The sequence below is a fragment of the Lissotriton vulgaris genome, chromosome 3_1 (genome assembly GCF_964263255.1).
Source record: "Lissotriton vulgaris chromosome 3_1, aLisVul1.2, whole genome shotgun sequence".
In the NCBI taxonomy this organism is placed as follows: domain Eukaryota; kingdom Metazoa; phylum Chordata; class Amphibia; order Caudata; family Salamandridae; genus Lissotriton; species Lissotriton vulgaris.
Window position 1 is genome coordinate 1741809853 of NC_141689.1, and position 26315 is coordinate 1741836167.

Genomic DNA, 26315 nt, shown 5'->3' on the forward strand with positions numbered 1-26315 from the left:
GCAAGAACCGATTTTGTGAAATCCTGTTTTGGTGATTAAATGCATTTCCTTTGTCAGCTCATACTTTTTTGGAAACTATTAGGAAATAATTCACAAATAGAAGAATAATGGCTGTAGAAAAAATGGCTTTTAAAAAGCTTCGTCCAATTTGTACTTTGCTCAAGTGTTTGTTATCGGAAGACAGTGAAACAGAACTAAAGAGAACTTTATAAATAAAGTACAACAAAAGTCTGAATGTCAAGTTTCCATTTTATTGAAAACTATGCAAATGTAATGCTGCTCAGGTAGCTTTTTTTCTCGGTGGAATGCAAAGTAGCAGTTAGGAAAACAAATACAAAACAGACACCAAATGATTGACAGTTTCCCGCTGTGTTATACAACTTGCAGTGTTTGATTTTTCACTGTACATAAATACCTTAAAAACAAAGACAAAGAGCCAATGGGAGTGGCCATTTCCCTGTCGACTGTAACAATGTTAGTCCTGCCCAGCACCCTCGCTCTTACATATACTATGAAACTCACTCCAAGAGGTAGTCAGTTTATCTCACACCTTTCCCCTTAAAGAATGCTCCATATTGCTGTTAATACATTTACATACAACACAACGTGCATAGGATTTAAGAGGCCAATACGATTTAAGTAAACAAAGTTGCCCTAGTGTACATGGTCACAATAACATAACATAACATGTGTATTTGTAAAGCGCACATTTCACCCAAGGGTATCAAGGCGCTGAATAACAGATATTTCAACAATCAAGAATAGTGTAGAAAAATGACCATTTAAGAAGATGTAACATTTCGACTACGGCATACGGTTTTAAGACACCTTCTAGATTATTTTGAAAGGAGCAGGGCTGAGAAAAAGATGCTGCTTGGGATAAATAGTCAAGGGCCAAGAAATGTTGGAAAGTTTTACTTCCCAATAAAATAAAAACAGCACAATTTCAGTAATTCTGTATGTTAATGCCTTGTTGACTCAACAGAAATATTACCCTTTCAAATATTTTCCCACCTTCCATAGTATAGAGTCACATTCCTAAAGCTTTTTGAGTTTTACACCAAACTTAGGCGTTACTTATTCGTAACATTCCATGAATAAGAGCTGTTTTAACAGAAAAAATGTTAATCAGGCATGGATGTTTGGGAGTAATTTACACTTAAATCAGTAGTGGGACACAACTACAGACGGAAAAAAAATATGAATTGGGTCTGTATGTTTATCATTGCTTTATTTTCACTGCAAGTTATGACTGCCTCTTAAATAGACAAACATCACAACACATTACAAGACAGAAGAGAGGTAGGTCAAGACAAGAACATATTCAAATCATAAAATCAACTCTCATCGAGAACAAGGCGAGGAAAATTTAGTTTGCTCTTCCATTTAGGGATTGAAATTATAATAAATGATAGAAAGGCATTTCATTAAAGTACTATATTACACGGCTGACAGCTATTTAACAAAGAGCAGTGTGTTTTAAAAATCTATAATTCAGAGCTGACGTCCGCTCAATTAAGAGTGAGGCCCAGCTAATGGAAAGCCTAAATAAATATATCTGTAGTAAAATGATAACTAGTGCTTTACATGTGCCGTAGGTCTTTAATGTCATTTTACCCTTACTAATGCTTTGCTTAAGGCCCAGAACTCTTCCATGGCATTAAAGAGCCTGTATGCATGTTTTATATCCTATACATGCACTGTGAAATAAGACAAATGCATCCCGGGAAACATAGCTCCTTTGCAGGAAATCAATTGCCACTCAAACAATTAGAGGAAGGGTGTTCTTCAGTATCTCTTTTTCTTTCCTAAAAATTCAGACATTGCCAGAGAAGGAGAAATGTATGCATGGGTTTTTCTTTATGCACGACTTGAGTTCACAGAGGATCTCGCTGCATTTTAAATTCCAGAAGTCAAATTTATTGTGACAAATTACAAGCTAAATATGGGTGTGTTTATGTTTACAGCAACTGTTCCACATTTAATCTACATATCTGCAGCGGGAATATCTTCATCGTGAGGAGCAAGCGTCTGAGGCTCCAGCTATGTGTAAGGCAGAATTTTATGTTGAGATTCCCAGCGGCCAGAATTACTGTTGCTGGCTGGTACGTCCACATGGAATTCCGCCTATTGTGAGTTAAACCCTTGGAATGGGAAAATATTTTGTGTAGACACGAAATTCATGTGTGGACTTCTGTATGGTATTCCCTATTGCAAGGGGTTTAACACACACATGCAACAAGCTCCAAGCAGGTGATAAATGAGTGTAGGGAGGATATGCAAGGAAAGGATATTTCTAACAGGGAGAACATTGCATAACCTCCACCCCGGCAGAGAATTAGGATAACAGGGAGTAGGGAATGAGGCTGGGCTGCTGATGGTGCCACAGACTCTAATGATTCTGAGTGCTATAATTACTGGCTGGTGTTTCTCTAGGTACAAGAACAACAGACCGATTGTGGTAATTTCACTCCGCCTGATCGTAATCGGGGTCTCATTGTTGATCAGGGTCTTTTAAAGGAGAGTGATACGGTAACCACTTATTATAATTAATACAATTAATAAAATTCCCCATACTTAAGGTTGAAAGACTATCATCTTTGGATTTCAATGTTCTCCTGAAGGTATTAGATCCGTGCCCTTGTTTCTCTATTTGGTCAAAGAACTCCTCAGTGAATTACAATATCATTATACTTTTAGTTTTTTAATATATCTTAGCGGATACAGCCTCCTCTGTAAGGCACTGTGCATCAATACGTAGTACATCATAATCACAAATTATAGTTTGTAGAATTGATGCCCAACATGTGATGTAGGTAATAAAAGATTGAGGTATGTTTCAAACGCGAACAAAAGAAGTGTATCTTGAAAACCGCCGAACACAGATCTTCAGAATCCATGCATTGTACAATGAGCAGCAGTGTTTCTGAATAAATCAAAATGTTAAAACTAAGCACACAAAAAAGTGAATTAAAAATTCACAGTTGAAACAGAAATGAAATGTGATTTGAATAGATGTTATGCTGTAACAGTAAAGCAAAAGACACACAGATGATGGATGAAATGCAGAACCAATCAAACATTCTCTCCAGTCAATAGTTCTGGGTTAAATCCATCGTTCTTTTGCTCACCATGCCACCCCAGTTTAGATCCATCCATATGCAAATCAGTCTTGACCCTGGGCCTCATGGGAACAGCCCAGAGCTAACTGCCAAGCCAGGCAGACACATATCTGAACACTCCCCATTATAACTACCCATTATAACAGATCTTACCAGTAAAATCAGGTTCCACTCAACCTGTTAAACTTACCCAGCCACAAATCCCACAATGACTCGCATCTTAGTGTTTGGTTGTTTCTTGACACATGATCGCGAGATGGCTCCCATAGTTAAATGATCACTTCTGACACCCACTAGGATCTGCTGGTCATGAGTTCAAATCCTTCCAAGGTCAATTCAGCCCTTCCAATAGTAGGCATTATGGGTTTTACTAACTAATGTGTGTAGAAGGGCAATATTAAGTACTATACAAAAATCTTTTGTTACACAGATATCACCCAAGCTGTAACACAGACCCCTGCAGTCCTTGCTGTGCATTTGGACTAACCTTCCCAGGAGACCAGACTCAACAGTCCCTCCCTGGGCAACAGACTCCGCCTGCAGACCAGAACTGCGCTATCATCAAAACACGTTTTGGGGTGGGGATTGGAAAGAAGACTTATGGTTCTGTATTTATGCATTGGATGGAATAATTCTCTTAGGGCCCTCGTTATGTAAAGAAAAATGTTGTTTTTATATGTCAGGTCTAATTCCCTTGTAGTTTTTACGAAGTTTAAAGATGAAACAAGGATTTTAACAGGCAATCCTTGCATGGTTTGCAGCCTTGTAAATCCCTCTGCTTTTATGTGTTATGCATTTATATATTACTTTCTGAAGTATTGCTAAATGGTGATGTAAACTCCCAGCAAACTTGGCTTTGTACTTTCCATCTCTTAACAAACCCTATTAATATTTAAACCCACTTAAAAATGAATCCCATTCTTCCTTTTTTCTGAAATGCACGCAAGAAAATTACGCAAAAATATTTTAGTGGAAATCCTCGAGAAAAGAGCAGCTTTCACCTTGACATTTCTGCAGCTGTGCGGTGACATGAACCTATTTTTAAATTCTTAGACACCCAATGGCAGTACAGGACCATAAATGTGCTTATGAAATCTGATTTCCTAAATATGAATATGACATTTTCATACCGGTTCAAGAGGAAACGTAATAACCCTACAGCGGGACAATAAGTGGCTCTAGTGCCAAGGTACCTTTATAGTCTCTCAAAAACACAATTTCTAGTAAATTGCACATACCACGAATGTTGCGTTTTCACAAAGGAACAGTGTATTAGATAAAAGAGTTAATGAGGGTTAAGTAAATCAGGAATTTAATCAGATGCCTCTTTTGTCTCAGCTCTGATGGTTGGGCAGGCTCGAATACACTTCTTTATGTGTCTTGTACGCAGCATAGCAAGTTAACACCACCATACTTAGAGTGAGATTCAAATATTTCGTTTTTATATCACAAATGGCAAATATCCTGGAAACAGTGGTTGCATATCAACTTCAGTCATTATTGACCTGTTACGTCAGAGAAGGACAACTACACTAGCACAGACAAGGATCACATTCTATCCACTTTGGTGGTTCTCCTATTTCATATTGCTTTTAGTGGGTCATTGTCCTTCATTATCTTTCTCTGCTGCTGTCCTGAGGAATCCCTCAGCGCTCTTCATTGACCATGTCTCTTTTTAATACTTATGTAAATCCCACTGGAGAGGTTATGAGAATTTTTTCATCTACAACTTTTTCTAAAACATAAATGATATGCTGGTGTTATTTCAAGGACATAAATCCCATGTCACAATGACTTTTTCCTATCTCTTTGACACTCAGAAACATAAATGCAGAACACTGCTCTCAATCCGAACAGCAATAAACAACCCAAGTAGTAGTCTTTGGTAGAAACAAACAAGTCTAAACTACTCACTTCTGATCCTGCCATCTGGGTCTTTGTCCATCAGATGTTTCAAAAGCCTGGCTCATGCACGTTCAGTTTGATGAAAATTTTAATTGTTTTTGTCAAGATGAAGCACCCTCAAATTCCTACTTTTTTTCAACCAAAAATCCTTGGGGAGTATGGTACACATTACCATAATCTCATCTAAGCAGGGATGATTCTGCACTTATTCCAACCTGGCTAGATTACTTACAGCTTCTACTCAAGCCTGCTAATGATTTACTCAAGCTCCTTGAGAGCTTTCAGAATGTTGAAGCATTTGCTCATAGGTGCATCTAAGAGGCGAAAGTTCCCCATGAAGAAAAGACCGGGCTCTCTTTCCTAATGGCTTTTTAAAAATGTTATGCCCACTCTCCCCAAGATTTCTGCCTGAAAGTATGTGAAGTGTGCTAACCAAAACCTGGAGGTTGGGTATTCTCAGTCCTGCCTTAACACTCTATAATTATGTACTTAAAGGTCCATATGAAAACCATCTCCTGTCTAATTACAGAATTGCCAAAAGGATAGTATAGAGCAATCACAGCTGTCCAAAAATGTTGTCTAAGATATGGGGCCGGTAGAATGATTATCATGGATTACGGGCCAATATTGTAAATAGTTAATGTTCACTGTCATGTACTGGCTTCCCAACCTGATTTCACCTTATTTTATTCTATTACTTTATACATGTTATGGTCAAGGACTGGAACTCAACAGAAGAACAGATAAATATGAACTCGTAAATTTGAGAAGGTTTCTATTTTCATTTAATGTTATAATCAATAAACATGGTTTAAAAACAAAAAAAATAACTTAGCTCTTCACTTTTCGAAGTTGAGTCCTTCTGTTACTACAGCAAATCCTTCTTACTAGCCTGTTTCGGAAAGTGACAAGAAATCTTTGGGTGGACAAGCGCTCTCAGCAAATCAAGTAACATCACCCAATCAAATTTGTTCATGACCACAGGGCATACTTTCAATTCACCCACAAGGATATTGGGGCTTCTTGTATGAAGAATTAATTTTGTAAAAGTGGCAGCAATTTGCACACCAACTTTTACGGAATGCACTGGTATTTTGCACACCAACTTATTTACTAAAAAATTGGTTCACAAAATGGCGAAAAATAGTGGGTTGCAATAACTAAAATATTAATGAGGTAGGTTGGAAATCGCTACCCATTATGATTCACTGCCTTCACAGGGATGGTGGCCTGCTGCAATCAGCAGACCACCATATGCCAGTGATTGCCTTTAAATAAAGCAATATTTTTGTAATTCAAATCTGGATGCATTCCAAAAAAAAGTTACAAGTTTTCCAATTTTCTTTTAAGACTAGGTATTGGCAATGATTTTTGCAGCTTTCGCAAAGGGGAAAGGGTCCCTTGGTGACTGACCCCTTCCCATTTGCGAATGGGTTACCGTTACCTTTGTGGAGTCGTTTAAATATTAATGATTTGTGACCTAGTATTATTAACTTAATAACACATATCATAAGGAATCACTATTTGGAAGGGACTGCCTGAAAACAACCCTTCCAAATACTGATTCCGTATGGTTTCCTAAACCCACTTAACGATTCGGAAAACCTTTTGAAAAAGGATTTTAGAGTGTGCAAACCCTCTGATATACAGAACCATCGAGTTTGCAAATGCTTAAACCCTTTTGTACATCTGACCCTTTGAATAGTAGCTGCTTTTCTAAAAGTTGTAAGGGAAATATTTGTGACAGTTCAGTGTCAATGTACAAATCTACCTCGCCATTATTTTAAAAATACAAAACCAATGTGACGCAAATGTACAAAGCCTCTATCCTGATTAACTAGATGCATGTTCAGTTAAGGTTTCTTGCAGCACTGTGGGCTTGTAAGACAGGAAGAGTGTGTTCCATATATTTTGAGGTGTTATTTTGGGTGCAGGGCTTGAGGAAAGTTGCAGGAACAATATTACAGGGGAGTAAGAAAGTCTAGGTTTGTGAATGCTTTACTGAACAGAAGTGTTTTCAAGAATTTTTCCTGTCTTTGGTTATCTCGATGGGGCGCTGTTATGGGAATAGTCGTGTTTCTGTTATGAGAACACAGTGTATTAGCAACATTTGCTGAAGAGAGAATTTCTCTTCTACAGCCAACATGGCGGCCCTTCTATAGCTGGTGCATTGATTTGCTGGTCTTTGGTAAACACAACAAGACAATGAGTGGGTATTAAATTGAAGTTCTTCTGGCAGAAATACTGGAAAGAGAAATACCTATTTTTGACCATGTGTAGTTAAGCTTTTGTTAATGGCAGTAAGATACAGATTGCACCACAATGACCTTCAGAAGCCAGGTGAGTTGATCAAGAGAAACTGTTTAGCTAACCATTAATTAGCATCTGAGTATTATATTAGGTTCTATCCTTGCTGAGATATAGAGTAGAACATTTGTTTTTGCTCTTTCCGGATTGTCTAACACCTTCTTTACAGTACAACAGATATTGACTTCTTTGTCAACATACCTAAATAGATTGTCATGCCGCAGGTCAAAGGATAACACTTCAGGTTTGCTACTCTTTGGTTGCTTGTGGTGCTTCTAGTACATAAATAAAGTAAAGCAGTAGTACTATCACCATGTGGAGCAAGTTATAGCAGCTTGTTCCATAGCAAAGAACGTAAGTTTTAAAAAGTGCTGCAGCTTAAGTCAATCCACTACTAAAGATCTCATTTTAACAAAGTGGAACCGCGCTGCTTCATGTAGGAAAGCTAGAATGGCAGTAGTCTTAAAAATGTATTTATAAATATGATAAACACTTTAAGAATGACTTCAGTAAAAATATTAAAATACCGGTTGAGGAATAAAATGTAAACACTTCATCCTCAAAAATACAGATATTTAAAGTAGTAAAACATGATTAGATTTTTGATAAAAATTGATTGTAATCTTGCTATAAAAGCTCAGGCATCTAGTGGTTCATCACTCACACTCTATGTCATTAACTGGAAAAAGTGCTGTGTCCCTGCTCCCAGAATTGTGCATGTTTACTATACTTATTCCAACCATTCCATGGCCGTAGCTTTAGGGCATAAGTAAAGTGGAATTAAATTATGAATTGAGGACATAAAAATGTTCATGAAAATGAGCTTATAAAAGAAGCTCGCATCATTGACTAAAAGGTTTCACAGTGAGTTGTAAACACGGAAGATGCCTTTTCCCATAATGCACGCTGTTTAAATGTAGGGGAGGAGTTGGTCTTTTGTTTTAAAGTTGCACGTACTCCACATAGAATCTCCTTAGCAGCTTAACACCTGATGGCTGATGAATCTGAAAAGAAAAACATGAAAACGTGTAAGGCAAAAGAGCAACGTGGAGTTTAATGACATGTAATACCCGGAATGAGTGATTTACAGAGGATATATTTCACAAGCATGCTCGATTCGTGTATGAATTTTAGAGAGCCCAATCCAATTTGCGATATACATCTGTAGATACATAGACTATTTGTGCGACCTGCTATCCACAATTTTCAACACATTTATTTTTTTAAACAGTTTTCTGATTATATTACATAAAAAAAGAAAGACTGTATCTGCCTATATTGGTGGTAACATAACACGTAATAAAAGATTGAAAATAGAATCTCAAAGTTCGATAAGAAATGGGAAACAGTCAATTTGATTTGAGTTTTTTAAATGGCTTGAGAAAGTTCTGAGTAAACAATAAATGAGACCCACTTCTCATGATAGTATAGAATTTGAAAACAGCCATGTGCAGCCAGGCTTGTAGCATACTGATGTCATGCGCACTAAGACCCTTGTGGTTCTGGGCGGACTCTGAAGAGAAAACAAGTAATATGCAGGGAGGTATTAGTGTGTGGCTAATGTGATGTATGATGTAAAGCGCAGTGTGTGAGTGTATGCTAAAAAGTAAAGTAATAATTGATAGCAGCTCCCGTGTGGCGTAATTCATCTGCATGCTCCTGGGCTGGGGTAGGAGCTACAAGTAGCTAGGAGTAGTGAATACGTGCCTGAGAGGATAAGAATGCTCTACTTGAGAGTTTGCAACAATACCGTAAACTGCTCCTGCCTGTTACATGTGCCATGAATCGATGCAGAGTGGTCTTCAACTAGTACATGTGGAGTTGAAGCCCTGCTCAAACCCATACACGGCTGCAGAAGAAATTGAAGGCCCTACAGAGGAGCATATTCAAAACACCTACCAAACCCACCGATGAGTTAGTTGACAGAGACACTGCGCATCGCCTTAAATACAGAGCAATTAATCAAACGAAACCAGAGATAATGGTTACGTCAGCAAGACATGAGAAACAGAGAACTTGCTCACTGTCAGGGGCGATTGAAGCATATTGCGACGCATGCTTTGATGACAACTTCTGCTTGCAGGAGTTGTCAGAGACAGCATGCATCACAATTACCTGACCATGCCAACAAATGGCAGCAGAAGAAAGTGTGAAATACACTGCAGTCATGTTCCTGAAGACACCATCGTCTTTTGACACTTCTAAGAAACAGAATATTGGGGCCAGGTGGGCCATGTGGATCGAAACCTTTGATGACTTCCTCGATGCACTCCAGGAGGAAGATCACAAGGAGATCATCAAATATTTGAAAAACCTTGCATGGAGTGAAAAGCAAGAACAAGAATCATTTCATTTCAAATCTTTATTTCGGCATTACGCCATAAAAGAACAGTTTAAACATTACAGTTTAGTAAAAATGAATGACAATCATTAAAAGAATAAAATACATTCTATATAACTATGCAACACATATTGATAAATACTTGGAGCAAGGCAATAAAAAAACGTATGAGACAGGAGAACACCTCAGTAGTTCTATAAGCAAATTCAATTTTGTAGTGCTATTAGTACTAATAAGAACAAATTCAGTTCCATAAATCAAGACCAAAATTATAAAAAGTTCGATTCACAGCTGATGGCCCATTTTTTTCCTACGGTAGCAAATAGAGAGTAGAAATCTACTGACACTGAATATTATCTGTTGAGAAGTGTTAGTAGTCAAAATTCTCAGAGCCTGATGGCAGGACCTCAAGCCTAATAAAAGGCATATTGGTTTGATCCATCTTTTTCTTTCATGGGCGTAGATCGGACAGAAGAAAAGAATGTGCTGCTCATTCTCTATTTGGTTGTTTTCACAAAGTGAGCAAGCTTCGTCCAATACCTCAGCCGATGGATCACGGTTCCTTGCCCAACGAGCCAAAGTTGATTTTAGTAAAAGATTTCCATATCTAAACTTTAGAAATAGTGTTTTGGCAAGTGGGGGCTCTATTTCGTCCATAAAGGACTCATATAAGGGTTCGTCCTTAAAACTTAAGAATTTTGAGACTAATGAGCCACTAGTACTGATGTTTACAGTCATATTTGCTACATAGGACCAAAAAGCTTTTTTCAGGACTAATTTGGGATTAGATGGTAACAGCTCGGGATGCACCCAAAAATGTTTCAGGCCTATAAGGTTAAGCCAAGTCCTAACATGATTAAGCCAAGGGATTATTTTGTTACTATCCAACGCCATGATCTCTATCAACCCTTCTCTGTAAGCTTGAAGCTCAGAAACGTGCCACAATCTTACCCAGAGCATTAGCGGTCTAATAAGAACTTGATGATCTGTTCTTTTGAAATCAAGGTCCAATTGCAGGGGTACTAATAGGGTTCCTCTCGGAACCCTTACCAAGCTTCGCATAAAGTTGTTATCGTGGATACTAAAGGTCTCCTTGGACCCTGGCCCCCACAATTCAGCGCCATATAGCACTGATGATTGAACCTTGAATTTAAAAAGTTCCATAACCGGACGCACCGCTTTACTGGTGCTTAAGCTTTGCTCTCTGAGTATTGGTTTAACGTTCTGAGCAAATAACAGTTTGCTTTTTTCCAATTGTGCTTTCCACGTAAAGTTGCAATCTAGCGTCACACCTAGATAAGAAAAGTGAGACACTGATTCCAGCTTTGTCCCTTTTAAGGTTAAGCAACCCTTGTCAGGTTTGGTTGGATTAAGGGCCATGTATTTCGTTTTCTTTACGTTAATCTCTAGCCCCTTTTGACTACAGTAATCATTAAAAGTATTCAGTAAAGTCTGTAAGCCATTTTTTGTTTGGGATATCAGAATAGTATCGTCAGCAAACAATAGAGATGCTACTCTTTCGCCATTCAATTTAGGTGCATCATTTTTGCATCTTTCTAAGTATGAGGGAATATCGTTCACGAAAATAGAAAAGAGCGTGGGGGCCAAAACACATCCTTGGCGAACTCCACGTTCGATTGGGATTTTCCGTGATAGTTCGCCATTTTGTCCCCATCTAATTCTCGCAAAGTTCCCCTCATGTAATTTTATAATTTGAGCTACTATATTGTTTGGCATACCCGCTGCACTCAGCGTCTTCCACAGAAGGTCACGTGGGACCAAATCGAATGCTGCCCTTAAATCAACAAAGGCAACATATAAGTGGGCCTTCTTTATCTTTACGTACTTCCAATAGAGGCAGCAGAATCTGAAGCACTGATCTATAGTGCTGACTTTAGTTCTGAACCCGGCTTGAAATTTGGTCAAAAATGAATTTTCATCCAACCAGTTACTCACTCGTACTAAAATATGGCGTGAGTAAATTTTCTGAAGGATGTCCATTAAGCTTATTGGACGATAATTACAAGGATCCTTCCTGTCTCCTTTTTTATATATTAAAACAATTTCAGCTCCTTTCCAGCTTTCAGGAAATTCTAAGCTGTAAGATAGCTTGTTGCATAGGTAATTGATATATGGTGCCCATATTTTCAAGTCATGTTTGTAAAGATCCCCGGGGATTTTATCCAAACCTGGGGCTTTCCCAGTTTTTACTTGGCTTATAGCCAACTCAGTTTCCCCCAAGGTAAAAACAAGCGGATCTACTGGAATTTCGGGACTTACTGCAGTGGATGCTGTATTAGGATCGTCATATTTCCTGTACAAATTGGTAAAATGGGTTACCCAGGTTTGCTCGTCTAGAAAAGTATCTTTAACCACCCTTCCTACCTTATTCCCATTTGCTATCAACTTCCAGAAAGCTACAGTGTCGTGTGATCTTGCAGCTATCAGTAATTCCGCCCACTTTTCTTCCTCCCACGCAATTTTCGATGTCCTTTGGGCAGTTTTATAGTTACTTCTAGCTTTTTTAACATCCAATTGCGACTTTGATTTAATAGCAATTAACAGTTCCCTCTTGGACTCTCTACAGGATCTGTCATACCAAGGCTTACTGTGAGACAAATTCTGAGTTTTCTGCTGGGGTTTTTTAGACATTTTAGTTACCAGTAGTTTTAATTTTTGGAAAAACTCCTGATGTATGGCCAAAAAAGGGGTTTTTGCTTCCTCCTCGGGAGTTAGGCTCAAATATGTATCAAAAGTCCCAGCGAAAAGTGTGTATATTTCGCTCAAGATATCACCATGATCCAGAATAAATGGCCATTTTAGCGATCTCCTGTTGTTACTGATATGAATATCATTACCATCCCCAACACCCTCCTCCAGAGAGAGTGGTGAAGAAGGATCGCTAAATAATGCAGCGTTTAGTGTCAAGTTTAATGGAAAATGATCACTTTCTGCCCTCTCCATTATTTCAAGATCTATAAGATACGACCAAAGAGGGACAGAAACTATCGCAAAATCCAAGTTGCTCCTATATGTGTTCCTACTAAAGGTTGGTTTTTTTAAGGTGTCAGACGGTAACCGACCGTTACAGGCCCTAAGGTGATGCTCTGTACATAGTTTGATCAGTTGAAGAGCCAGAATGGAACATTTCACCGATTTGTTGCTCCCGAGGAGGGGGATGTTATTTGCCTGATCTTCCTCCTCAAAAATCTCACTTATGCCCAACACAGGTTCATAGCTACAATTCAGATCCCCAGCCAAGATTACGAAATCCTCCCCAGGATCCAACCCCCTCAGAAAGCAATCCAACTTAAGAACAGTCGGGGATTCCTTTGATGACGGGGCTGGCCTATTATAGATATTTATTAGGAATAATTTATTCCCATTGGAGGTTATTATTTTTAGTGCTAGGATATCTGCGGAATTTGTGTCTATCACCTCGATGTTAACCCTTAGATTGATTTTTGCCCAGATCAGGAGACCCCCAGACGGCCTACCACTCCTAGATGGGATTGCTCCAATACCAAAAGTCTTGTAGCCCACCCTATGGGGAGTGTCGACTGCCCATGTTTCCTGAAGTAAGCAAAAATCAAAGGATTCCATAAATGCAGCCCAGTCAGGATCCCTCAAATTGCTGGCTACCCCAGCTACGTTCCAACTGACAAGCTTAACCGAAGTCCCCAATGCAGAAGACATAACAGTATTAACCCTTGGTATCTCATCACCGGTATATGTCACTTGTTGGATTCCCGAAGATGTTCCCTCAGAAGGTGAGTGTCTTAAAGTACGGGTAGGTTCTACCTGTTCTTCAGGAATGTTGTCATTGCATATTACATTTTTTCCCAAAGGTCGGGATACAACAGTTGGCAATAGGTTACACTCAGTTACAACTCCCATATCAGTATGGTTCCCTGTGTCCCTTCCCTCATCCCCCCCACTCGGAAAACTTCAATCACAACTATCAAGGCCACTGAAGACATCAAAACGATTTGACGTTTCAAGTGGTGTGAAGGGTTTCAGATGATCCATCCTTCTGTCCTGAAAGTTATGAAAGTTTTGGAGTCTAACTGGGACAAAGTTCCATCCCAAGGGGTTTGGGACTGTTACAGGGCAAGGGGCACAAGACATATTTCTCATACTCTGATGGACCGGGGGGTACTGAGCATATTGACTGCTCCCAACATTCTGTGCAATTGAATAATTAAGTGGCTGAGTTTGGCTTGGACCCTGTAAAAGGGGAAACTGAGATGGAAACACCACTGGCCTTGGATAAAAATACGTTAAAGGCCTTGGGGTTATAGTGGTATTAGAGCTGCCCATCTGCCAGTTCAATATATAGTGGACAGCATTTGGATCCCTGAAATTAACGACCACTACGTCACCTTCAATGTCTTTTGTTCTGCCCCCCAACCATTCGAGGCGTCGAACATGAACTATTTCCCCGTTAATATAATTTGCAATAGGCCTATGTGTTCTCAACCAGTGCGTTATCTTGTTTTTTAGTTGGGAAAAACCCTCCTTCTTGTTTTGTTCAAGGGCCGGCACACCTGTTAGGACTACCACATAGGGTAATGCCTCCGGTGGAAGTTCAGGCAGCGGAACCCTTTTTGGTTTCCCCCAGGTGCGTTTAGTTTCCCTCACCTCCCTTGTTAAGTCTGTCAAAACTAAATTAGTTGTATTGCCAGTACTTTTAGATGTATTAACACAGATGTTACTAGCAACAGTACCCAGCAGTTGATCACCAGTTTTTGCTTGAGATGGTCTAGAGGCAGCATGGTGATGAACAATAGCTGATACTGTATTCCCCAGGGATTTCGATGCTGGTAAAATTGAGGAGGGGGTAGGAGCAACATAAGGGGAAGTAGAAGACGGAGATCGAACAGTGGATGACAAAACCTGTGGTGCACAATTAAATGCCTGACTGTCTGCGTTGTTGACACCTTTATGGCCTACAAGATCTTTTTTGGGCAATGCATTCTCAATTTTTGACAATCTACACTCCACCTCCATTAACCTCTCCAGAATAGATGCAGAGTATGATCTAATCAGATTCTCAATATCAAGTAGGGACACAGGATCCTTGTTCTCAATCTGAACATCGTCTCTCGCACTAGTATCCATATTGACCTCTTTATCTACAGATGTATTCAGTCGGGCTGGGGATGCAGAAATGATATGGATCCCCTCAGTGTCAGACTGAACAACACAGGGATTCTTGGCAGCTGTGAACAATTTTTTGCCAAAGTCACAACAACTCAATTTGGGTTGCAACGGATCCCTCCTTTTCCGTCGTTTTTTGTTCGGCGGAGGACCATAAATTTTCCCCGTAGGTGGTAATTTTTTAGCCTTAATGCGGGCTGCATGCAATTGAGACAACGCGTCTCCCTTTAGTGTCGATGAGCTACTTCCGGTAGATGTTACGGACAGGTCAACCGTATCCGCTCTAGATAAGGTTTCAGATGAATGAACAGCCGTATGTACATCCGGAAGTATACCATCTAATGAGGGGATCGACTCGTTGACTAATGTCCCGGTAGCATTGGCAGGGGGTCCAATCAGGGGAGATAATGATGGTAAAGCGGACCCATTCTTCATACTTTCCACTGAGCGTCGGCGGTCTGCCCGCCGCTCCGCCAGCACGATCTCCCTAGCAATATCAGGCGATAATTTGGAGAAGTAACTGTCCAAAGTCCCATTGGGCAGCAGACCCTGTTTTTCCTGCACATGCTGGTCAACATTAACAGTTGCCATGTATAAATAACAGGGATTGGTTGGAATAGCAAATGACGAAGGTGATACAAAAATTGAAGAGGAACAGACAGTACCTGTAAATAAGAAGGTATGCCCAGTCCGGTCTCCTCGGTTCTCGGAGGGTCTCAGAGAGTCCGCCCTTAGTCCGGGCTTTGTCCCGGGATGAGTCCCGCACACGCGTCCCGCTAACGCGCGCTGGGTTCACCTAAAGTACGAAACAAAGAGCTGAAGGGGAGGAGACCCGGGAAGAGGCGGCAGGTGTGCGAGATGTCAGAGCGCACTGCCTGGTGGGCCTCGCAGTCCCGGTCTCCCGTAGTTCAGCACACGCACTTGGAACCCGGCAGGGGCAAAAGCTGCTTTATTCCTCTTGAAGGCGATGTAGCAATCCAAATACAAAGCGACTACGAGCGGCACCCGCGGAGCGGGGGCCGCGAGTCGTCTTTTAACCAGCCAGGAGTCAGAGTCAGATGAGGGGAGGAGACCCGGGAAGAGGCGGCAGGTGTGCGAGATGTCAGAGCGCACTGCCTGGTGGGCCTCGCAGTCCCGGTCTCCCGTAGTTCAGCACACGCACTTGGAACCCGGCAGGGGCAAAAGCTGCTTTATTCCTCTTGAAGGCGATGTAGCAATCCAAATACAAAGCGACTACGAGAATCAACAAGACACACGTAAGTCAACAAAGCTATTCTTCCGATGTGGATTTTCGTTTCCCCATGAAGGTAAATGCCCAGCCATAGGACAAATCTGCAAGATTGTAGGAAACAGAACCATTTCATAACTGCGTGCTAAAGAAAAATCAAGTGTGTCATAACAGCAAGAAAATATGAATGCAAGAACGTTCCAGAAGCAATCTCACAACGCCACTAAAACCAAAAAGCAACATCAGCTACGACAAACAGAAACCTGGGAAAATCAAGCTTATTGTACAAAGGCTCTTTGATGTCATAATTGAATACCACCAAAGAAGATGGGTGTGTGCTGATGATATCTAGGAAAGGATGGCGTGCACATGTGGGATAAGCTGCCTGAAAAGAGAATCACAGTTCAAACGCAGCTTATCAAATAAAGCAACAAACTTCATTTGGACAACCAGTCACTTACATCATAGACAGTGGTGTGTTGATTAATATCATGCCAGTGAAAAAGTTCAACAGCTTATCCCCTGTGCCCTGCACAGTCCACACAGTCCGTCAGGCAGAAAGGTGTGTACCTGGATCGCTTATAAGCCATTGCAAAGCCAAGGGTCATTCACAAACGACAATGCAACAAAAAAAGACATTGGCGCGAGCCACCATTCATGTTCTACAGGGGACTTAGTCGAATGTCTGCTCCCTCGGTTTTGCCACAGCTGCTGACATGGGATTGATATCCCTCAACTCCAACCTCTGTACTTAGTCTGGGATCACAAGCTGATTCCCGTTGTTGTTCCTTGGCCTGGGAAAACTGAAGAAAATGAAAGTAAAGCTTCATATCAATGAAGACATTTTCCATGTTGCTCAGCAACATGTAGAACTGCTTTTCATCTACAAGGAGCTGTATAGAAAGAGTTGGAAGCACTTTTAAAACATGACATCAACGAATGCTACATAGGCCCCATGCCATAGGTTTCTCCCATAGAACTGCAGATACATTACTACCTTTTGGGCTCATGTTGGTTTGTTTAAATATAAGAGACTACCTTTTTGAGGTATCTTCAGCTGCTGAGATACTTCCGGATGTTATTCACCGAGTAATCCAACCTGTTACGCATGCTTTCAATTACAGTGATGACATTATGGTTTTTGGGAGAACACAAGAAGAGCATGACAGAACTCTACGACAAGTGTGTCAGTTACTAGCTGACCGCCGCAACTCTGAACGCCGCAAAGTGTGAGTATCACAAAACAAAACTCACTTTTTTTGGGTACATATTCTCTGATAGGGGACTGACTCCAGACCCAGACAAGATGCAAGCACTGTCATCCACTTGCCTCCCCATCACCCTATATGTTACAATGTTGCGTTCTTTTCTAGGCATGCCCAGTGTTTGCTCAAGATACATTAACAACTTTGCTACAATGAGTGCCCCATTGAGAGCCTTGACAAAGCGTAATATACTGTATCAGTGGTTTCCGGAATGCGACCAGTGTTTTAAAGACGTTAAGCATGCAATTAAGAATGAAACTAAAATGGCCTACTTTGATCCCAAGTTACATACCAAAATAACGGTTGATGCAAGCTCGGTAGGGCTAGAGTCAATCCTTGCTCAACACAGTGGCCATCCGAATGCTCAGAGGCACATTGTGGCCTATGCCAGACGAAACCTGTCTGAAACAGAACATGCCTACTCTCAGCCGGAGAAGAAGAGTCTGGCTGTGGTGTGGGCATGCAAACTTTTTCAAGTATTCCTCTACGGAAAAGGATTCACTGTCATCACAGTTTACCAGGCGTTGCTTAACATTTTTGAAAACCTGAAGGCTAAGATGCCCGCTTGCATCAAGAGTACGACTATGAGATCGTGCACAAACTGGGAAAGGATCAAAATCTGGAAAATTACTTTTCAGGAGTGCAGCAATCTTGTCACAGTTTGCCCTTAAAGACAGCTGAAGCATACCTTAACTTTATTGTGGGATCCACCACACCAGCAGCTCTAACTGTAAAACAAATCATTGCTGCCACTTATTCAAATAAAGACATGACCATAATCAAAGAACTGTACAGGATGCGTATGCAGTCACCCAAGAAGGCGTAATACTGCGAGGCTCGACAATCGTCATACCTAGAAAGCCAAATACAGACACTGAGCTAGCCCATGAAGGACACCATGGTATCGTAGCCATCAACAGAGACTTAAGACATCAAGTGTTGTTTCCTCGGCTAGAGGAGCTGAAGGCTTGTCACATTAGTAACTGCTTGTCCCCCAAGGGGACGCAGAACCTAGTGACAATGTCTGACCTTCCTGCCCATGCTTGGGAGAGGGTTGCAGTTGACTTTCTTGGGCCTTTAGGAAACGGACATCATCTTATGGTAGTCATAGACAAATATTCACATTTTCCTTTGGTGGAAGACCTATCTTCAACAACCATGACACAGTCATAGAACGGCTTGATGGCAAAGGGGGTATCCCCGAAATCCTCAAATCTGACAAAGGCCCACACTTTAACATCAAAGAGCTCAAAGAATTCCTGGTCTGATTCAACGTCAAACATTAAAAGAGTACACCCCTCTGGCACCCTCTCACCTCAAGCCAATGGTATAGTTGAACTATTCATGGGCACCCTCAAGAGTGTCATTCAATGAGCGTCCATGGAGAGAATCGATCTGAACCAAGCTCTATCCCAGGCCCTCCAGGCCTATCAATCAACTGGTTACTCCACAACTGATGGGAGCAGCCACCTTGCTATTGGCACAGCCATCAGAACAAAACTACTTCAGTGGACCCCGGATTGATCAGTGAACACTGACAAGGTTCGGGGCGCCAACACGACTCGGAAAAGCAAAACATGCAGATCAGCACTGCAATGCCTAGGAGACAGTCATTGGCAAAGGAGACTGGGTACTGGTTAAGCAGAGACAAAGATGGAACACAGACATTCCTTTTGCCACTGATCCTTTACAGGTTGTGGCCTGCAAGGGACATATGGTGACAGCACATCATCCTGGGCAATTCATTACTCGGGACATATCATATTTTAAACACCTAATGCAACACTTGTTGAGTTCCTAAACCATACATTAGGCAACCCTGCCAGCAGGTCCGACTCAAGTGCCTGAGCCTACGTCGCCATTGATCACTCAGGGCAGACCTCAATCACCTCGGATCACCTGAGCCAGCAGACCAGTGCGACCGCCCCACCAACTAATCAAGGAAATGTAATTTTTTGTGATGTCTGCCACTTTTTATTTAACAAAAGGGGAGATGTAGCATATGGATATCATGCACACTAGGACCCTCATAGTTCTGGGCGGGCTCTGAAGAGGAAACATGTAATATGCGGCAGGTGTTAGGGTGTGGTTAATGTGAAGTATGATGTGCAGGGTTGGAGTGCATTCTGAATAATAAAGAAATGCTTGATAGCAGCTACCGTGTGACTCTAAATCTCTGCCAGGTCTTCTGATAAAAGTAACTTAATGGTAAATTAAAATCTCCTCAGACACAAGGTTTCGCTTGTCACCAACACTCACCCTCAAGGCATCTGCAGGGTAACTAACATGTGCATTCTGATATAAGGACTAAAAGAATCAGCTGGACTCTGGAACAATAATATGCTGTTTCATTAATTTCCAGCAAGGTCATTGGATTAATCATTTATCTACAGAAGAGTTTACTTGTAATAATAGTCAATGACCTTATGGTATGTTACCTTTTTTTGTCTTAACATTCATTAGCCAAGGTTTTTGAGTGATGCTCCCCTGCTATGCAGCACTCACCACAAGTGAGGTTGCTCAGACTGTACGCCATATCAACTGTGTACTTCATACATACTTATAGCCTGCAAATGTATCTTAGACGCAAGCTGATGTGAAAACACCAGCTTCCGAGTTGATAAACATGTGGCTCGGTACTAATAATGTTTGTCTTCTTGATTCTCACTAAACATTGCAAAGCCTTTTTGTTGGATCCTTTTCTATCACTAGCATTATTAACTTGGTGTAACCCTGCCCTCACATTGGCAGGTATACACCTTCCACTTCATTAATAAAAATTACATCTTCAGCCTCTCCTTCCATTCCCACCTCCAGGACCAGTCATCATTAGGGCAGTGGACCATTCTAGACTGATGTCTTTCGCTGGGTTGTTGGTTCTACTTATTGACTGGAGGGAATTTTGTCCCAAGCATCAATTGTAAGAACCAGCTGTTTTTGGCGTAAAAGCCAGGCCCTCCGTAAAGTGCTTCATATTTACACAAATCTTCTAGGATCATGCCCTACCTGCTTCTAAGTGAGGACATGGAGCTTAGTCATCTGAATTAAATAATATGGCCATTGCAAGACACCTTCTCATGTGTGCATACTCAGTGGATCTATATGGAGGAAGAAGAGTCAGTTTTGCGATACTAATTACCTCACACACAGTTTCCAGGTCTTGCATCAAAAAAAGATCAAGCAATTTTGTTTAAAATAACAACATAGCATGGAGTAAACTGGTACACAAATCCTGCAGCATTCATCACCATTTATCAATAAACCCTGCTGGACTCTGTGGCACAAAAAAGTGAATCCAACGCACAGCCCTACAGTTGCTCTAATCATATATGAAGAACAAGGCCATGCTGTTCCACATAGTATCCTACCAATAAGACCCCATTTTAGTGATTTGTGGATTCCCCAAAGCATCATCTGCTCACCAATAATTTTCAGACTTCATATGTAACCCTTGGAAGTATTACTAGAAGACATGGGTGTTAGTGTCTCAAAAGGTGGAGAGCACCCCCAGCTACCCCTAAGGACTGCATCAGGCATGGATATCAAATGGCTGGACATTTGGCTCATAATCTACCAAATTTCCAAAATAAAAGCTAGCAAGACAGAGATTATCATATTCGTTAACACTAGTACACAGCACCAGGTTCAAAGACGGCAGGGAGTAAATAAACCTGGAAGGTATCACTTCACAACTATCAACAGTGCCACATCACCTGGCTTCCGCATAGGCAGCCAACTCAGCACAAAAACACACAGACCCATACTCCCTGTGCCCTGCTCTGAAGCGTGAAATCTTCCCAGCCAGAAGATGAATTCAGAGTGGCTGTATGAGCATTATTCCTATCACACTTTAATAGAGGCTCAGAACCCCTCCCTTTATCCATGAACTGTATTCTTCATGCTACAAAATGCCTCATCAATGGCCTCTGAAAGTCTGAAGGAGTAACACCTAAACTCAAAGTTATTTACTGGCTCTATCTGCCCATTTGCATTTTCTTCCAAAACAATTGCATCTAGTGTAGGACCGTCAATGATTTTACATCAACCAATCTGTCTCAACTTGTGGTAGAACAGTCCCAGGTTCCATGCATCATTCACTTTAGAAGAGCACCAAGGATCTCTCTCTCTTAAAGCAAAACTTCATCAACTTGTAATGTCAGACCATCATACTTTTTAGGACTATGTTCCTTCACTCCACCTCGCTTTCACCCACACCGCATTATCCTCCACCAAAGCCTGAATTAAAATGAAGATTTCTCATCTAGCCTACAAAAGGGAGTCTGGAAGATTTGACATTATTCTAGAGCAAGTGAAGTGTATAACCCCTCTGCTAAGACTGCCATGATATTTAGTGAACTGCTCAGAATAATGTGGGGCTGGGTGATAAAGCACAGCTGCCCTCGATTGAACGAGTACATTGTACTGATTCTCCTTTATGAATTAACTGTATTAATTTTTGTGAACACGAATCACCTACATCCAAAAGGCAAGGGAGAGACTGCAGATTTATCTGTAGACCCTAAAACTCTTTCCTCTCCCATAAAGTGTATAACACATAAGCCCAGAACCATCTCTTTTTGTGTGTGGGGGCTTGGGGGTGTGGGGGCGGTTTATGTAGCGCAATCACGACCCAAAGGTATCAGAGCGCTTTACATGAGTACTAGTTGCATTACAGACAGACACATTCATTTTGTTAGTCGCGTGGAGATTGAGTGATTTGCCCAGAATCACAGGATGTTGAGCTTTCCTGCCGTGGCTCGAACCCGGTTTCCCGGGCTTCTCCACATTATTGGATTCATCAACCATGCTTCACTGTACAATCCTGAATTGTTACTCAGGGATCCGATTCCTGATCAGTGTTCCATTACTCTCTAGCTAGGTTTGTGCTCCACAAATTCTGATGCATACACACATACTTGAATCTAATGAGAGGCTACTTGCTAGCATACAAAATACCCTAAAAGAAATGATACAACTGCCATCATTGGAGCAGATACTGGTAGAAATTGGCAAATGCCTAATCAGCAACAACTTGAGCATTCACTCAGGAATTATTTTGGCCACTGAAATGATTCATCGAGATAATGGATTTAATGTTTGTTATCATAATATTGGTGGAGGTGCTTATGTTTCGCTAAATTGGCTAAAGGATTCATTACAGCACCATTCCATTCTTACAGTAATGGACACACTTTGAAGTGAGAACAAGTCAATATTATTCAGTACACCCATCTGTTAAACTACATTTCTCGAAATAGAAACATAGGAATGAAGTATATGAAAACATTTGCAGCATGATTGTTCAAGTAAACCTGTGTTAAAATCTAATAAAACAAGGAAATGCAATATATTTTGGCACACAAGCATAATAGGCAAAGGTAGAAGGAAATCCAAATTCACATGCAATATAAGAGCGGAGTCATTAATGTAGGTCCAGGAAGGCTGGATTCCAGTCAGGTTTTTAGGATAGCCACTGGATGTGTAACTGTGTGCCATTTAGATTGATTCAGTGTACAATTATTTCACATGGATTATCTGAAAATCTGGTAAACAACCATTGTTCCTGGCTCTTCGCTAGACACCTCTAGAATGAAGTGACGTGCCTAATGTGTCAGTTGGTTAATTATTTTTTGTTTTTGTGGCATAGGGTTTAGGATTGAGTGTAGCAATATAAAGTGAAGCTATGGTTTCAAGGTAGCTGGTTCCTTTGTTCCAGTAGGCCTCGTGAATGGTGCACAGAAAATTGAATATAATCCTCGTTTCCAGGTGGAGCCATTGGAGTTCTTTCTAGGATGGTTTTACCTGGCCATGTTTCCAAAGGTTGAGGCAGCATTTGACTGCATAATTTTTCATTCTTTTTTTGGAAAATGTGTTTTATTCAGGTTTAACACAATACAAAACGGAGCCAATCAGCAATCCCCCCCCCCCTTCCGCCCTTCCCTAACTGGTAGCGCACTTGGTTTCGTGTCAAGTTAAGTTCCGCGAGGCAGCTTCGTAGTTTGGCCCATTCGTCTCTCAGCCATTTGTGCAGCATAATCAACTCTATTTACCACTCTGCAACCTTCCACCCCATATTGGAGATTCACTTTCAGTACCCTCCATGGGCTCCACACCTTGGCAAATGTGCCGAGGCATACCTGTGCTGTATATATATATATATATATATCTGTTGTGTGCTCTCATGCACCAGTTCATATTTCCCTCCCATTGGACCAGTGTTGGCAGTGCAGTGCACCCCCACTTTTGTATATCTCTCCCAGCTACCATTAGGGTCAGATTGCAGAATGGGAGCGCAAACTTATCAAGTGTTTGATACCCTCAAACACTGAGCATCGCTACCTGGAGATTCAGCTCGAATGGCTCCTTTAAGGCTTGGCACTCTCTGCGGCGGTCCTCCTGCCAGAACAGATGTATCTGTGGACAGTCCCACAATGTATGTATGAGTATGTGTAATTGTAGCCTGTTGTGTGTATCCCTTAAGGCAGCATTCCATTGCGATTTTGCCCACGGCAAACAGTCGTGATCTGGTGAAATCTGCTCAGTGCAGGATCTTGAGCTGAATAAGCCTAAATCCTCCTCGGATTGACTCCTGATTTTTCATTCTTTGCCGCATGTTAGTGAGTTTTTTTGGGAGCACTCCAAAGACAGCATTGTAGTACTTCAGTCTAACAGCTTAAGAGGCAATGTCTGTAACTAGTATGATACTGTTTATGCCCAAGATAGTTTCTTATCAGAATCAGTTCTACCTGGCACAAAACATCTTTGGGACACTTTCAGCTGATTCTAAACTGGATATGTATATCAAATATGTGAAACTTTCAAATAAGTTAAATAATTCTGAACAATCTTGTGCTGACTTTAAAATGCCTGTAAATAAAGTAGTGAGGAGGTAAAGCCAAAGACATGATGATGAGGAGTTGAGCATAAACTGTCAAGGAACTAGATATTTGAAAATCTATTTATTGAGGAGGTTCAGGAATATATTTGTAAAATACATTTTTTAGAAGTCAGACACAGCCATACCCATTATTGTTTTGGATGCTTCTAGTACTAGTAATTGCCGATTATGTTTCAAGGAACTGGTATAATACAGACATATTCTGTTCTGAAGACCTATTATGGAGCAGTGGTTCAGAAAACATATTTCAATTCTTCTAGGGTGTGGTCTTCTTATGGAGGATGAAGTAATTACAAAATTGATTTAACTTTGTAGACAATTATCTGAATTCAGGGTTAAATTCAAAATGATAATGTGTTAGTAATACAGTAATTAGTTAAGACACATAAGAAATGTAAAAGAACTTCATAATTTGGACTGGTAAATAGATAGAAGAAATATTGAAACATTTATATTTGGATATAGTTTTCATACAAGTTTAAATTGTGGATTGTCATGCTTTTTATTGTTTTTTTTAAATAAATGGATAAAGTTTGAACTGGTTTCTTTGAAACATATTTAAGTATTTATTTAAATAAAACATAAATATTGCAGAGATTCCTATTCAAACGTAAATGTTGACCCATGTATATGTTGTTAACATGTATCTGGTCTTTTGGATATAGTTAAAACTTCAGTTTCATGATTCTTTTGGTGAGATTTTATTGAATACTTCATCGTTTTTATGAAAAGGGAATGTGTAGTAGGACTCAGTAAAAAACAAGCATTTGCAATGCAATAGGTCTCGCATTTGCAAGAGTTTGAGCTATTGGCATTGTAAATGACAATGCCTTTTATTCTTTTGTTTTTAAAACCTGCTATCAGTGCATAAACACGCACTTTGAACGTATAGTCCTTGCTTACGATGAGCAAGGCTGGCAGTAAAAGAGACTGCCAGCCTTGCTTCTCATAAGCATGGACTATAAGTACAAAGTGCTTGGTTACTCACCGATGCAAATGAATAAAAGGCATTGTCATTTACAATTCCAATAGCTCAAACTTTAATAATGCGTGACCTATTGCATTGTAAACGCTTTTTCTGTTCACTAGCTATGTAATTTTGATAGAGCTGACTGGGTCCATAGATGTGGCACCTCAGTACCTTGCCAACGTTGGTTCCTCTAAGTGAATCTCTATCTCTGAGATTGCCTGCACCTGGCACCCTGGATCTTCACCAAAATTTGGTATTGAATAAAAGTACACACGTATCGTTTCAAGCTTAAGGGAGTTTAATTCTGAGAGACGAGAGACACGACTCTCCCACAGCCAGGCGCAGCTTACATAAACCATCACCTGTTGAAACTGCGGGTCACACCATTGATGGAAGGCTCCTATGTCATAGCAATGGTAGCATAGCTGAGACTGGCTCATCATGATATAACAGGGAGAAAAGTGAGAAAGGGGGAGGAAATCGGGACCCTCAGGAGTGATCAGAATGGTGAAAACGCTGTGCTACACTATGACATTGTCATACAAATAGAATATACCATGATCTGTAGGATTTTCCCTGAGGAAGCCTATGTTTAGGTCAAACACATTGGCTGCATTTGCTGAAAATGAATGGAATAAAAAAGAAAAAAATCACAAGCAGTGACTAACTCGTCTTGCTCCCTTTAGTACTATGCTTAAGTTGCTGTCTGTTACTCTGGGGATTGTTGCCCTTCATTCCATGCTCTAAAACATGGTTACTCGTAAACATTTGCCCAGGGGCCACAGAGTATGGTGTGTGGTGCATTCGAGGGCCGCACTGTGGCGGTAGGGGGCCCTGGGTGGGTCAGTGATTGTGTAAGGGGGTCTTAAAAAATTTCTAATAAACAGGCAAGCATTTGTTTTCAGATTAACTAAAGTTAAGTGGTGCAGGACACCACAGGAGTTAATTAATTTAACCTGCAAATAAATGATTGCCTGTTTAACATTTTTTTTCTGATTATTAGTGCTCAGCAAATAAACAGCAGCTCGTGCTACTGTTAGCCAGTGGGGGGCACATGTAAAATTCAAGAGTGTAGTGTTGCACTCTAGTCCTTGCGGTTGACGCGACGCGCAAGGACGT

General features: G+C 40.7%; 1 protein-coding gene across 1 annotated transcript in view; it reads right to left on the reverse strand.

Moving 5' to 3' along the window:
* Positions 1–231: 231 nt before the first annotated feature.
* The window catches only part of MGARP (mitochondria localized glutamic acid rich protein), a 358811-nt gene continuing 332727 nt past the window's right edge, over positions 232–26315 (reverse strand). The window contains exon 7 of the mRNA XM_086962171.1: positions 232–8338. The gene's annotated coding sequence lies outside the window, so the exon portion shown is untranslated. The remainder of the gene's footprint in view (positions 8339–26315) is intronic.